The 16,807-nt window shown below is 45.1% G+C and overlaps 1 protein-coding gene across 1 annotated transcript in view; it reads left to right on the top strand.

The window, feature by feature from the left end:
* Positions 1-16,807, top strand: part of csmd3b (CUB and Sushi multiple domains 3b) — a 2,394,280-nt gene that overhangs the window by 1,677,261 nt on the left and 700,212 nt on the right. The window lies entirely within an intron of this gene.

Here is a 16,807-nt window from a genome sequence, read left to right as displayed (position 1 = left end):
ATTAATTGGTTCCCTCTGGCTAAGAAAACCCTGGGAAAGCCCACCACTGCAGCAAATTGCTTTGTGTTCTGAAAATGGTTTCGAATATCTGGAAAAAAAAATAATTTGGAAAATTTATCCCTTCGTGCCTCTGAACATTCTTCAGTCTGATAGGTTGAATAGTCAGGCTGTTTCTTTCCCTGCTCACGGATGCCCTTTGAGGACATCATGCTGGATCAAACTCCAGTTCAGAGCAAATCTGTGCTTAAAACTCCACAGACGTTTTGTGGCAATCTGTCAATGCAGTGAATGATTAGTCCCATTTCTTCACTACTAAGTGCAGAATCTGGGCTAATAAAATTGCTGTATGTTGGTTCAGGATCACCAGCGAAATATTTTTCTCAAACTAGCAAGAAAGGACAGCATGTCCTGGTACAATAAGTTGATGTGTTTGTCATGTTGTTACAATGATATAAAGGCTCATATGGGAGTGTACAAACATGTTGTTGTGGGTTCATTTATTTAAAATAGACGCAAAAGAACACACATAAATGAATGGAAAACTTGAAGACTTCAATAATGTGTCTTTTGCTCACAGGCCAGAGTGAAAGTGAGACTCGGGCATATGGCACACTTCCCCTCCTGGGATGGCATGCTGCTATCTATTAAAGGCAGATTACAACTTCTCCCTTTCTTTTTAGAGTTTCAAAGCATTAAAACAATTTGGATTGGATTGGATGGATTGGATTTGTTTACTGTCACGTGTACCGAGGTACAGTGAAAAGTATTTTTCTGCAAGCAGCTCAACAGATCATTCAGTACATGGGAAGAAAAGGGAATTAAACAGAATTCAAGAAAATACATGAGAATACATAATAGGGCAACACAATATATACAATGTAACTACATAAGCATTGGCATCGGATGAAGCATACATGGGTGTAGTGTTAATGAGGTCAGTCCATAAGAGGGTCATTTAGGAGTCTGGTGACAGTGGGGAAGAAGCTGTTTTTGAGTCTGTTCGTGCGTGTTCTCAGACTTCTGAATCTCCTGCCCGATGGAAGAAGTTGGAAAAGTGAGTAAGCCCGGTGGGAGGGATCCTTGATTATGCTGCCTGCTTTCCCATGGCAGCGGGAGGTGTAGATGGAATCAATGGATGGGAGGCAGGTTTGTGTGATGGACTGGGCGGTATTCACGACTCTCTGAAGTTCCTTGCGGTCCTGGGCCAAGCAGTTGCCATACCAGGCTGTGATGCAGCCCGATAGGATGCTCTCCATAGTGCATCTGTAAAAGTTGGTAAGGGTTAATGTGGACATGCCGAATTTCTTTAGTTTCCTGAGGAAGTATAGGCGCTGTTGTGCTTTCTTGGTGATAGCGTCGACGTGAGTGGACCAGGATAGATTTTTGGTGATGTGCACCCCTAGGAATTTGAAACTGCTCACCATCTCTACCTCGGCTCCATTGATGCTGACAGGGGTGTGTACAGTACTTTGCTTCCTGAAGTCGATGACCAGCTCTTTAGTTTTGCTGGCATTGAGGGAGAGATTGTTGTTGTTACACCACTCCGCTAGGTTCTCTATCTCCCTCCTGTATTCGGACTCGTCGTTATTCGAGATCCGGCCCACTATGGTCGTATCGTCAGCAAACTTGCAGATAGAGTTGGAACCAAGTTTTGCCATGCAGTCGTGTGTGTACAGGGAGTAGAGTAGGGGGCTAAGTACGCAGCCTTGCGGGGCACCGGTATTGAGGACTATTGTGGAGGAGGTGTTGGTGTTCATTCTTACTGACTGTGGTCTGTTGGTCAGAAAGTCAAGGATCCCGTTGCAGAGTGGAGAGCCAAGTCCTAGGTTTTGGAGCTTTGATATGAGCTTGGCTGGGATTATGGTGTTGAAGGCGGAGCTGTAGTCAATAAATAGGAGTCTGATGTAGGAGTCCTTGTTTTCGAGATGCTCTAGGGATGAGTGGAGGGCCAGGGAAATGGCGTCTGATGTGGACCGGTTGCGACGGTATGCGAATTGAAGTGGGTCAAGGCGTTCCGGGAGTATGGAGATGATGCGCTTCATGATCAGCCTCTCGAAGCACTTCATTACAACTGACATCAGGGCCACCGGGCGGTAGTCATTGAGGCACGTTGCCTGGTTCTTCTTTGGTACCGGTATGATGGTGGTTGTCTTGAAGCAGGTGGGAACCTCGGAGTGGAGTAGGGATAGGTTAAAGATGTCTGTGAATACCTCTGCCAGCTGGTATGCGCAGGCTCTGAGTGCACGACCAGGGATCCCGTCCGGGCCCATCGCCTTCCGTGGGTTCACTTTCAGGAAGGCCGATCTGACTTCGGAAACTGTGATGGTGGGTATGGGTGAATTATGGGTTGCTGGGGCACTCGATAGCAGATTGTTGGTTACCTGCTCAAACCGAGCATAGAATGCATTAAGTTCATCGGGGAGGGGTGCGCTGCTGCCAGAGATACTGCTCGGCTTCGCTTTGTAACCCGTGATGTTGTTTAGTCCTTGCCACAACCGCCGAGAGTCTGTCTGTGACTCTAGCTTAGTTTGATATTATCTCTTGGCATCTCGGATGGCTTTGCGGAGGTCGTACCTGGATTTCTTGTATAGGACAGGGTCGTCTGCCTTGAACGCCTCAGATCTGTCCTTCAGTAGGGAGTCAATCTTGCAGTTGAGCCATGGTTTCCGGTTGGGGAACATACGTACTGTTTTCTTTGGCACGCAGTCGTCCACACACTTGCTGATGAAGTCTGTGACGGTGGTGACATACTCATTTAAGTTAGTCGCTGAGTTCTTAAATATGGACTTGTATTTACAATACAAGTTCATGTTTAGTTATCATTATGTATAGGACCAATGAAACTATGAATCCCAAATGTAAGAGTCACAGTGATCATCTTGTTTGCTGTTCATGGTTGCATTTAGAATTGTTTCATAATGCAATGGTACTGTACATTGGTTAAGGAGCTGGAATGGATCTGATTTGTACGCAGTTATGTCTCACCATTACATCTTGACTCGATTGAACAATCAAATAAATCCTGGTCAGCTAGCCTGGTTGGCACATACCTTCTGTGGCATCCTGGATACAAATTTGTTGCCAAACTCTAAGATTGGTATTTCTGTACTTGCATTTCATCATGCAAATTTTCCATTTTCACTTGCAGTTCTAAAAGTTGCTCTCTAGTTTCTGAGAAAGTAGAATGGATAAGAATAAGTAAATTGGTTTACACAGATATGCAAAATATAAGCTTTGCATGTGATGAAGAGATGCACTTGAAGGTGGTGCTCTCTGAAATACTGCAGTTTGTAGACCTTGCTTAGTTTTGTCTACTCTTGAAATTGGGGATTTCACCGTGCATATCATTCGTTCAGCACAGCCTTTTCGATCTCAGGCACTGAGGAGAAATAGTTATGTGAGCAATACTTCACTTCTCATATATATCCTGAAATGGCTCACCAATAAATTGCACACCGTTTCCCATGATAATCACTCCAGACACACAAAATAAACTTAAAGTAGAGCTTGGTTTGTGCGTGACAGTTGTGCTTGATGTGTTATGCAATTGCCAAGAATGGGCTACTTGGTAAAGTAGTCGAAGAAGATGATGAAGTCAGTACCACAGACATGAAAGAGGTCGGATGCAACTTTGGACCAAGGATAGAAATCTCATGTGAAATCAATGGTTCTTTCTGTGACTTGTTGTATGCTCTTGACATGCCTTGCACTTCTTGACAATGGCTTCAATGTCATTTTCATACCTGGATAATGGCCTGACTCGCTTGTGAGTCTTCTAATCCAATCTATATCCATGCGTGAGTAATGAATCTGTTGAAGAATATCATGCCAGTATGGTGACCTACCTGCCTTTTAAAATGAATCCCTGGAAGATGCCTTCCTCAGCCATGTAAGTGCAAAATGGCCTCATGTCCGTGGATATGTTGATTTAAATCAGGGCATTCTACAATTATAATTTCCATAGGTTCTGAGGTGTTGAATCTTTTTGTAGCTGCTGGCAATTGCGTTGTGGCAAAATCTGTGATTAATTTGAAGAGCATCTTTAATTTCAATATCAATGAAGTCAACTTGCAGATCTGTTTTTGCTGGGTTAGGCAACATGCTAAGTGTATCCAATGTGACCATCAAGTTACCCGGCTTATATCTAATTTCACGTTTGTAACCTTGAATCTTTATCAAGAGACAATGTAATCTTTGCGGTGCACTGGTAAATGATTTTCACCAAATCACTTTAGTGGCTTGTGTTCAGTCTCTACCACAAAGTTTTTACCAAATTGCACGGCACAAAACGCATAATTCCGAACACTGTTCTGGCTTTACGTTTGAATGGTTGAATTGTGTTACAGACTGAGATTTTGAAGCAAATTAAATTAATTCGCCATTTTGCAGTATGCATGCTCCCAGGCATTTCTGGAAAGCGTTTATCTCCAGGGGGGTCCTCTTGCTAGAATTGTAAAATTACAATGTTCAGAAGTTCATAAGATATAGGAGCAGAATTAAGCCATTCGGCCCATCAAGTCTTCTCCACCATTCTATCATGGCTGATATGTTCTTCATCTGTTACCTACAATGCTACAGACCAAGAGCTGGATTGCAAAATCAGCCAGAACATCTCCCTAGAATGCATGACCGAGGAGCAATTTAGTTGGCAATTTAGCCTCCCGAGCTTAAATTCCTTCATTGTGATCATGGCTGACCCCATCCTGGCCCAAAATCCACTTGATTTATAATTATCCAACTCATGTATAAGTTTAGTTAGAATTTAGGACTGAGTAACTTAGTTATTGAAGATTATATAAAGGAGTTAAATGGGGAGGGATGTGATGATTGTCCCTTTCTACCCCTCTTCCCATCCTTTATTTTACTTGTGAGGAATTGCATATCTCCTTAAACAACTGCCACTTCTCATCAGCCATCCTTCGCTTTCGTGCCCAGTCTGAACGGGTCAAATCTGTCCTCAAGCCGATGTAATTTCCTTTGTTTAATTCCAGAACACTAGTGAGGGACTCCACTTTCTCACCGCCAAACCGATTCTTGAATTCTCCCAACTATGGTTACTACTCCCCAGTGGATCCTTAACTATGAGGTCATTCATTAATCCCTTCTCATTCAAGCATACCAAATCGAAAGTAGCCTCCTCTCTGGTTGGTTCCCCAACATACTGTTCCAGGAAACAATCTCTAATGCATTCAATGAACTCTGCCTCCAGGCTCACCTTGCCAATTCGATGCTCCTGATGAGGATTGTTTCAGTGCTTCGAAGTAGGGTTGGAGGACTTTGAGCCACAGGAAAGGCCCATCTTTTCTCAACAATTCCCATTGCTTTTTGAATGATATTGGGAATGTATGAAAATATTAAATTTAATGTGAAGTCTCTTGCCACTCCATCTTTCCATCTGGCCTTAAACCTTCTTCCTGGCAGTCTTACCCCATCGCTTGTCTCGCCACATTCCCTCTCTGTCTCTGCAACAGTTGAACAGACCATTTCAATCCAATCTTGACTATTTCCTTTGATGCTTCCACGAGCTACCCTGACCCCTGATGTGTTAGCTCCTGATTTTGTCCTTTCTAGTTACTCTACACATCCATCTCAACATCCTTATCTAATTTGTATCCAGTTACTGTTCTTCTCTTCTTGATGTTGCCCAGGTTTCTGCACGACATTAAAAGGCTGGTGTCACAACTCTCATGTCGCTTTTTCCTTTCAATTTCAGTGATACATTTCTGTCAAGTAACACTCCACTGCACTTCTTCCAATTATTACAACGAGAGCTAATCCATTGCTTAATTTTCAGTCCTATACTTTTATCTTTTTCTCCCACTAACCATATTAACGTGAAACTGCTCACTATCTCCAAGTCTAAAAATGCCAAATTTATTCATATTAATATCTGGAGTAACTTATCATTCATGCTGCTGGTCCTACCTATTGGGTATACATATTTAGAAGTTAGGTTCAGGCCCCATGATTTTACATCTTGTTAACTTTAGTGGCCAGAAATTTAGGGGTAAAGTAGAAGCTCTTAAGTGGAAGCATAAAACTTCTGGAAATATCCTAATAATATTTTTAAAAAGGTATTTGGGGATTGGATGTGGAGTGATCACACCCAAACTAGTCTGAATTAATTGGAGGGTACCTCTTCTGCAATGAGGCAATTTCATTTTCATTAGAAGCACAAAATAATGTATTAATAAGAATTGTACAGCAGTCACAAAGCTACACCTAGTCCCCGACATGTCTCCTGTCTGAGAGAGGACTCTGCACCCAGGGGTGATTACCCAGTCTGAATTCCAATTGATCCCCCAAGACAGGGAACCCTTTGTCTCTTAAAGGGACAATCATCACATCCCTCCCCATTTAACTCCTTTATATGATCTTCAATAACTAAATTACTCAGTCCTAAATTCTAACTAAACTTTAGCATGAGTTGGATAATTATAAATCAGGTGATTGAGGGGCTTTTCTGTTTCTTGTCGAGCTGCATAATTCCCCTTGAACTTGCCTGGGCCTATGGTGGCTGGACTTAGTCTGTGACACCCTAATATGATTCCTCTTCAATCCATTGCAGCTCCTATCTCTGCAGCAGCTAGAGAACCGCTGACCAATCTTATTGGCCAGCAGTTCTCTAAAGCAAGACTTCGCAGTCACTTAACGCTCATTCGAGTGAGAAATGGCTGTGCGGCATTTAGGGATACGAGACACCCACCTGAGAAATTCAGGCCTATGCGTGTGTATGTTGCACTGATCAATGCAGTGAGTGCGTTCTGTAAGAACAGTGACATGATACATAAAGGGTCCTACTTTAAATTATACTAGCCTTTCCTGAAGCTATAACATGTCGGCAATATGAACACAGGAATCAGTGGTGGTTTGAAAAGCGCGCTTGTCGCACAAAGTGCAGAGAGAAGGTTTGATATTGTCAAGTTAGAAGCCTGGTGGGGGAGTGGCTGTGGCAGGCCGAACCTGCTAAAACAGGATTTGGCCGGCCTCGGAGGTGTGAATGAATCGGGAATAAGGGTAAAGATAAGGAATGTTGTTTCAAGAATAAATATCTGGGGGATTTATGGGGTAGTGTGGGAGGGGAGAAGGGAAAGCTGGCTGAGGGAATTGTGATAAATGTCGGGGTCACCCAGTGGGTGAGGCCAATGGTTATAAAAATGAGGTGAGGAATTGGAAATACTGGCGAGGGGACAGACACACCCCTTCGAAGGGTGATGGTTGAAAGGGTAAAGAGGAGAGGTGAGAAACCCCTAGTGCGATTTATGACTTGGAATATAAGGGGACTGGGAGGTCCAGTGACGAGGACAAGAGTCCTCTCCCAGCTGAAGAGTTTGAAACCTGACCTGGTGCTACTACAGGAGACCCATTTAAGGGTAAACGATCAGTTACGGCTCCAAAAAGGATGGCTGAGTCAGATGCTCCACTCTGATTTTAATAGCAGGGCCCGAGAGGTGGCAATATTGGTGAGAAAAAGTGTTAAATTTCAAATGGAACAAGTAATAATTGATGAAAAGGGCAGATACATCATCGTCATATTACTAGGGTGAGGAAAGTGGATTTTTCCGCCATTGTTATTTCAGACCATGCCACACACTTGGTAGAAATAGTCTTGGGGAAGTGACCAATTCAAAGACCACCATGGCAGACGGATGGGGGATTGTTAGCAGATTTGGGCTTTTGCGAAAAGATGAGTGGAATTATTGATGAATATATTATGCATAATGATACTGGGCACAGATGGACAAGGAGGTAAGGGAGGAACAACAATGACTCATGTATGAAATTTTGAAGGTGGAGGGGAAGTATACAGAGAAACCCATACCAGTTATTGATCAGCAGAAAGGAGCTTCAAATTAAGTTTAAAGTGTTATTGACTGGAAAAGCGGTACGACAGTCAAGACGAGTTAGAGGGACAATATATGATTATGGGACAAAGCTCTCGGATGTTGGTAGCCGACTTAGGTGTCAGGCAGCCTCAAAAGGAGATTATACAGATCCGGGATGAAACATGGAGATTGGTGTCAGGACCAGAACAGGTGAATAAGTTGTTCTAATTTCTCAATCAGAGCCCCGAGGGAATGAGTGGGATATGCAAAATCTTTTCGAGGAATTGAAATTTCCTATTCTAGATGAAGAAGATAAGGCCGAACTGGAGGGGCCCATGGGGTAGCACGGTAGTACAGTGGTTAGCACTGTGGTTTCACAGCACCAGGGTCCCAGGTTCGATTCCCGACTGGGTTACTGACTGTGGGGAGTCTGCACGTTCTACCAGTGTCTGCGTGGGTTTCCTTCTGGTGCTTCGGTTTCCTCCCACAAGTCCCAAAAGACGTGCTGTTAGGTAATTTGGACATTCTGAATTCTCCGTCTGTGTACCCGAACAGGCGCCGGAATGTGGCGACTAGGGGCGTTTCACAGTGACTTCATTGCAGTGTTAATGTGTAAATAAACATTATTATTATTATTATTATTATTATAGGTGTAGGGGAAATCCATATTACAATGTGGAAGATGCAGGTGGGTAAGGCAGCAGGACTGGATGGTTTCCTGGGGAATTTTCTCAGAACTTTATGGATAAGCTGGCACCAATACGGGTAATGATATTTGAACATGCAGTAAAGGGGGGATGTTTCCAGAGATGATGAAGCAACATTTAATTTCCCAATTGTTGAAAGAAGTTCAAGATCCGATGGAGTGTGAGTCAAATCACTGATATCATTACTAAATGTTGATGTTAAGATATTGATGAAGGTATTGGCTCTTAGGTTAGAGAATTACCTGCTGTGGGTAATAAAGGAAGACCAGGCGGGATTCATAAAGGGGAGATGGTTAGTTTCAGGTGTACGATGCCTGTTAAACGTGGTACTGACTCCTGCAGAGGGAAAGGAGCAGGAGGTGATACTGGCAGATGCAGAAAAGGTGTTCGATAGAGTCGAATGGAAATATTTGTTTGCGGTGATGGAATATTTTGGAATTGGACCTAAATTCGGTGCTTGGGTCAAAATTATTGTACGCAGATCAGAGGGCGAGTGTACGAACGAATGAAATAAGCTTGGAATACTTTCAACTGCAGAGGGGAACGCGACAGGGGTGCCCCATGTCCCCTCTCCTATTTACTTCATCAATAGAACCCTTGGCCATTCCGTTGAGGAGCTCGAATAAATGGAAGGGGTAATGTGGCGGGGGTGGAACACAGGATTAAATTTTGGAAACAAATTTGACTTGCAACACCGAGGGAAGAACAAAACATAGAGATTCCATTTTGATCAGTAACTAACCACTTTAGATACTTGAGGGGGTACAAATGGCTTGAGAGTGGGCTTAGATATGTAAATTAAATTTTACAAGCCTAACAGCAAGGGTTAAAGAATACATACAAAGGTGAGATAGTCTGCCCCTATCGCTTGCGGGCCAAGTACAAGTGGTAAAAATCAATGTTCCACGGTTTTTATTTTTATTTCAATGTCTCCCGGTCTTTTCTTCTAAAGCTTTTTTTATGTGGGTAGAAAGATTGATCTCTTTGTTTATATGGGCTGGTAAGATTCCTAGGATTCGTAAATCATTGCTTCAGAGGAAGTGACAATTCAGCGGCCGAGCCCTGCTGAATCTTGCACACTATTACTGCGTGGCAAATGCGAGAAGATACAATGCTGGGTAAGGAACCAGATATGGTATAGGTGTAGATGGATGAAGGGGCATGTAAAGGTTCAGGGCTGTGGGCGCTGGCTACTGTGCCGCTCCCACTGACGCCACAGAAATACTCACAGATCCCGGTTGTCGTGTCAACACTGAAGATATGGAAGCAGTTTTGCAAACTTTTAAAATTAGGGGCAGGTTGAAACTAATGCCAGTCCGAGAAAACCATCTATTTGAACTTGCAAGAATAGCCGCTGGGTTTGAAAACTGGGAGGCTAAAGGTGTGATCACTTGTTTCTTGAAGGTTATTTTGCAACATTTGAAAAATTGAGGGTGAAATATATACTCCCAAGGAGGGAGGCCTTTAGGTATACACAGATATGGGGTTTCATAAAGAAAATCTTCCCTACTTTCATTTCATCTTTGAAGGAGGAGGTGATGGTTCTGGGGATAGAAGTGGCAGTTACCTCTGCTATTTATCGAACAATTATGGAAGCAAGATCAGAATCTCTGGATAGGGTGAAGGCCAAATGGGAGGAGGAATTAGGGGAGACATTGAAAGAAGTGCTTTGGTATGAAATTTTACGGAGGATAGTGCCCGAGGTTGGCACTAATACAATTGAAGGTAGTTCACAGAACACATTTGACGAGGTTGAGAATGAGTCGCATATTTGAAGGGGTTGAGGACATTTGTGACACATGTGGGAGGGGGCCAGCCAATCATGTACAAATGTTTTGGCTGTGTCTGAAACTTTGGAAATTCTGGAACACCTTCTTTAGCACCATGTTGGCCGTGTTATATTTGGACCTCGAACTCTGGGAGTCATTTTCGGGTGTTGGAATTTGCAGAGTTCCAGACCGGGGCAGTGGCAGGGGCACTTGTCTTTGCCTTTGATTCAATCGTGGAGAGGAGGCCGATCATATTGGGTTGGAGGCCAGTTCCTCCACCCTGTTCCTCAATATGGCTGGCAGGTTTAATGGAGTTTCTAAGCTTAGAGAAGGTTAAATTTAGCTGGAGGAAATGATAAGGGGTTTTATAAAAGATGGTGTCTGATAATATCTCACTTTAAGGAATTAACCTCAGTCAGCAGCTCAAATGGGAGGGGGTAGTTAGTTACATAATTGTTTTCGGGTTGAAGAAGGGATTGTTAAATGTTAGTTAAATATATGTAACGTTGTTTATGTTTAAGGGGCGGGTGGAGGAGCTCCTGGGTGGGAACAAAGTTGCGTCCCGCTCCTCGATGAGAACTAACGGCCAAGCACGCAAATTCACCTGTTTGGGCCCCCCGCAACAAGAGAGTGGGGATGAAGAAGAACCCGGGCTCCAAAGCGAATTAAAGAGGGAGACCTGGGCGCTCGGGAGCGGAACTTTCCCCCCCCCCCCTCACGCATGGCAGCAGAGCGCGGGGCAGGATGAACGACGGCCCGGACCAAAGCAGAGACCGAGCAGGGACCGAGCCAGCAGGAACGAGCCAGCAGCAAGGACCGACCACACCGCAGGTGAGCCTGAAGGGCAGAGTGGACGATCAGGAAAACCGCTCGAGAAGGCAAAATGTCAGGATAGTGGGCCTACCAGAGGGGATCGAAGGTAGAAACTCCACGGCATACGTGGCTGAGATGCTGAGCAACTTAGTGAGGAGGAAACCTTTCCCCAACCCACCAGAAATGGACAGAGCATACTGGTCGCTGCGTCCGAAGCCCAAGACAGGGGACCACCCGAAGACAGTTATAGCTAAACTGCACCGGTACCAAGACAGGGAAACAATCCTGCACTGGGACAGGCAAAACAGAACCTGCAAATGGGAAGGACATTTCATTAGCGTTTACAAGGACATTGGTGCAGACCTAGCCAGGAGACGGGCCGAATTCAAAGGAGCGAAAGCAGCTCTTCACAAGAATGAAGTGTATTTTGGTATGCTGCACCTGGTGAAACTCGGTCACATACCAAGAAACAGAGTACTTCTTCACAGCCCCTGCAGAAGCAAACCAGCTTGTTGAGGAATACGGGCTGGAAAACCAACAGCTAGGATAGAAATAAGGGGCCCCTGGCAAGGGGCAACAACACGCCGATGGGGGGGGGGGGTGGGGGTGGGAGGGGTGAGGCAACAGCAGGACCCCCGCCCCCACCCACGCCACAGCAAGCGCACACTGAACAAAAAGCAAACCGCTACCGAGGGACCGCTCCCATGGAGATCGTATGGACCAACAACACCAACTCCCGATACTTCCAGCTACACAGGGGCACCAGACAAGGATGCCCACTGTCCCCACTGCTGTTCGCTCTAGCGATTGAGCCACGAGCAATTGCGCTCAGAGCAGCAAAAAGCTGAAGGGGGATCTGAAGGGGTGGCAGAGAACACAGTCTCACTCCATGCAGATGGCCTGCTCCTCTACAGTTCGGACCCACAAAGCAGCATGGATGGAATTGTCGCGCTCCTGAAAGAGTTTGGCGCCTTCTCGGGCTACAAACGCAACATGAGCAAAAGACAGATCTTCTGGTGGGGGGAGGGGGGGGGGAGAAAGAATGCTAGGATCTCAAAGAAGGTCTTACAGAAAACAAAATCCAGGGGGCTGCTAGCCCTCCCAAACCTACAATTCTACCACTGGGCGGCGACGGCCGAGCGAATAAGGGGATGGATGAAGGAGCCGAAGTCGATTGGGTGCGCGCGGAAGAGGCCTCCTGCATGGGGACCTCCCTCTGGGCCCTCGCCAAGGCAGCACTCCCATCCTCATCCAAAAAACACTCCTGCAGCCCTGTGGTGATAGCCACCCTCCAGTCCTGGAACCAAGTATGGCAGCAATTTGGCCTGACCAAAATGTCAGACAAATCTCCCATCTGCAACAACCATAGGTTCACAACAGCACTGACTGATGTTGCTCGTTCTGGTGAGTGTCCTTAACACTCAATTGGCTCTGTTTTATTCCTTAGCTCTAGAGTCGCCAGGTATCTTTATGATACCGCCACGAGGTTCAAGTTCAAGTTCAGATCAATGGCTCAATACACCAGTTAGTAAGGTTCAAATCAAACACATTTATTATTTACACAGTAAATCGATACTCGTGCAACTAATACTAATGGACTAAACTATTCCTACCGCTATAAACCAATACTTATCTTCGATAAGGGAACACACTGGATCAGGGAACAATGGCCTCTTGTTCTGTCCTGAGACTGCAGGCTTCCCAGTTGGTACGGGCTAAGGGGTCAGGAGTATCTACTCTCGTAGCGAGCGTTGGTTGGACACTTTCTTGTCGGTGTAGCTGTTGGCCAGGCCTCTCCTTCTCACGTTCAAGTTCTTAGAGAGCTGCTGCAAAGGTGTTCTGCTGGGAGGGCCGGCTAAGAGAGAGAGCGAATTTGGGATCTGTCCTTTATAGGTCACAGGGGCTTCGCGCCCATCTGGGCGGACCCTATACCTGCTTGCAATCGATTGGACCTCATACCAATCGATTGGTTTGAATTCCCCAATACTGGGGCTGTTTCCCGATCGCTGGGCGGTTCTTGGGGCTGTTTGTAACTTATTGTCCGGGACTCCTGCTGCCGCCTAAGAGTCTAGCTTGACCTTTGTTATTCTTGATTGTGTCCATTGTGACCGGGAATCACCGGGAATCGCTCAATTAATATGCACAGCTGTTAGTTTCAGTGCTGTCTGGTTTCTTTGCAGACAGAATACACAGGAAGATTCTGCAGCCTGCCTGTTTTCCTTGCATTGTCCTGTTTTCCCTGCATGCATTTCAATTCTCCATTTTGTGTTGGGCAGTGGCCAACTTCGGTGGCTACACTGACGCCACCTTCAAAACGTGGGGACAGGATGGAGGGACACTGACAGTCAGGGACCTATACACGGACGGCAGGATCGCAACACTGGATGAACTGACAGAGAAATTCCAGCTAGCCAGGGAGAATGAGCTAAGCTACCTGTAACTCAAAAACATCCTACGAAAGGAGACAAGGAAGGACGTACCCACAACTGCCACGACAGACATTGCTGGAAGAGTTACTGGACGCAAGCAGACTAGATAAAGGAAACTGCAGCGACATGTATGACCGACTGGTAGAAGGGGCCGACACCGTACTGGACGCAACAAGAAAGAAATGGGAGGAGGACCTGGGAATTAAAATAGGGTGGGGACTCTGGAGCGAACCACCGCTTAGGGTCAATTCCACCTCCACGTGTGCAAGGCTCTAACTGACGCAACTAAAAGTGGTACATAGAGCCCACTTAACAAGAACCCGTATGAGTAGGTTCTTCCCGGAGGTGGATGATAGATGTGAACGGTGCCAAGGAAGCCCGGCGAACCACGCCCACATGTTCTGGTTTTGCCCCAGACTTGCTGGGTACTGGACAGCCTTCTTTGAGGCAATGTCCAAAATGGTGGGGGTGAGGGGTGAAGCCATGCTTGAAAGTGGCGGTCTTCGGGGTCTCAGGTCAGCCAGATCTATTCCTGGGGAAGAGGGCGGACGCTCTTGCCTTTGCCTCCCTGATTGCCCGCCGTAGAATCCTGTTCAGCTGGCAGTCAGCAGCACCACCCAAAGCTGCAGACTGGCTGTCCAACCGCTCAGAATCTCCTCCAAATGGAGAAAATCAAATTCGCCATCTGAGGGTCAGACGATGGCTTCTGCAGAACCTGGGAGCCATTCACCCAATTGTTCCTGTGGTGATATGCATCACTGTAAATACACAAGGGGTTAATGTAAATACACTACAATGAAGTAAACACTAGAGGGAGCACCAGAGATGTCATGAGATGCAGACATACAGCTAATGAACACTTAGAATAGGACACGACCAATGGGCAGTCAAGACTCCCAGAGGTTACATTACCACAAGGGGGCAATACACATCCCATATATAAAAGGACAGGGCACACATGCTCTTTCCACAGGCGACACTTAAAGAGGAGGACAGGGGCAGATCAGAAGCATCACACTCACCATGTGGCTTAGAGCAGACAGGTTAGTTAGATTGAGTTACTATAGCAAGATTAGCAGGAGAGTCAAACTCATAGAGAACTGTGCTAATGGTTCAATACATCACATTGAACTTACTTCAAAGTCTGGAGTATCTTTTGGTCAAAGCTGCATCGAGTTGCAGGCTGTGTTATCCCAGAGTACATAACACAACAGTTCCGAGACCTGTTTGTGGCCAATGAACAAGCAGAAGAATAGCCAGGTAGCCAAGAATCAGGGGAAAGTAGCCAAAGCATGAGAGGGAGAGATAGGCTGGGAGAGGGGGGAGGAACAGCTAAACCTAAGAGGAAAGAAAGGCGAACCACAGGAGGGGGGGGGGGGAGGGGGCAGAAATGGGGGGAAGAGGGAAGAGGCAGGGGACAATAGAGGAGAACCAGGGAGGTGGTGGGGAGGCAGGGGACAATAGAGGAGAACCAGGGAGGTGGGGGGGAGGCAGGGAAATAATAGCCGGAAGGAGGGCACGGGAAACGATAACAAACTTGGCATCTACAGGAAAAGAGAACAAGGAGAATACAGGCGAAAGATGGGAGGAACGACTGAAGCGGAGGTGAGAGTGAGATGACAACGGCAGCAAGATCAGTCTGGGAGAAGCAAGTGACAACACTAACACCAGACCCATTCACATATTACCCTCTGTAGTTGTTTCTCCGGCATCCAAATGAATATCTACCCCCCAGTCTCACCCCCCACACACAGTTGCCAACTTGTGTGTTGTAAATAATTTTGCCAATTGTACAGAGTTGCTGCTGTTGAGCTGGTGCATAATACCTTACATATACATATATGTATATATATATATATATATATATGATCAGGATTTGGTTTTGATCCTGCTTAATTCCATCTGATGGAGAAATATGAAGAAATCAGGCTAAACTTCACTTTTCTTCCCTCCATTCAGTTTGGGTGACATCACACCTAAATAATAGTCCCCACTTTGTGCCTGTATGCAGCCAAAACCAATTATTGCAAACTGTTCAACAGCCTCCTATGATGCACTGAATTACCTGTATAACTTGAAAGTCTTAATTCAGTGAGGCTTTTTGGCATCTCACACCCTGAGTAGTTTCGCAAATAACCTCAATGCTTTCACAAACTTTTGACGACAGTCAAATGTTAAATTCTTCCAGCTTGATGTTCCACAGCGATGGAATTGATGACCTCTTGCTAAGCGATTTGTGGGAGTGTGAAAGAAAACCGTCTGACGTCTCATCTTACATATTTTTCGGAGGAATATAACTTGCATCACTTATCAGTTACACATGCCGAATACAAACATCTGCAATAGGAATGATGTTTGAAGAAACTTGGGGCCGATGCCATGTTAACTAAATCAGATCCTAACCTGGAACATGTGATCAAAGTAGAATTCAGAGTGTTTACAAACTGTTTGAATTCCATTCCAATAGTTTTCCTATCTTTAAAACTTGGCTGGCAATTCCTTTGCTTATAGATTGTCATATGGTGTTTTGCTGCCTTTCCTCTTTGATTGCACATTTCAATGTTTAACAACTACAGCATAGGTTGAAATTGAGGTGCCACAATACATAGAATCTAGGAACAGTGTGATAGTCTATTTTTTAAAATAAATTTAGAGTTCCCAATTATTTTTTTCCCCATTTTAAGGAGCAATTTAGTGTGGCCAATCCACCTCACCTACAGATCTTTAGGTTGTGGGGGTGAAACCCACGCAGACTCGGGGCGAATGTGCAAACACCACACGGACAGTGACCCAGGGTCGGGATCGAACCTGGGTCCTCAGAGCCGTAGGCAGCAGTGCTAATCACTGCGCCACCTTGCACCCCAGTTTGATAGTCGATAAAGAATTTATATGACTGTCATTACATTTGATGCTATTTGCAGTATTGCCATTTGTGCAACCAGATGTGTAGGTACATTGGGAAGGGGGAACCTTCTTACTGTTAAAAATATAATTTACACTATATTGGCATTTTCACTGCAACAATGAGTTATCAATATTATGCAAATGCTTTTTTAAATCTGAAAGCTGCAAACAATGAAAAGGTGTTGCGTCCTGAGAACCTTGCTCATTTTCATTCAATTGTAATTTTTGATTGAGTGTACATCTAATCTTACCTGTTTTATCATTTTAAATATAACAATTAAAAAAAATGGCAGGAACATTATGATTCGTTTGTCGACACAAAATGTATCTTGAGTGGAACTGTGCTTGAATTAAACAAA

This window comes from Scyliorhinus canicula, chromosome 10 (genome assembly GCF_902713615.1).
Source record: "Scyliorhinus canicula chromosome 10, sScyCan1.1, whole genome shotgun sequence".
Taxonomy (NCBI): domain Eukaryota; kingdom Metazoa; phylum Chordata; class Chondrichthyes; order Carcharhiniformes; family Scyliorhinidae; genus Scyliorhinus; species Scyliorhinus canicula.
This window is presented reverse-complemented; position numbering and strand designations above follow the sequence as displayed.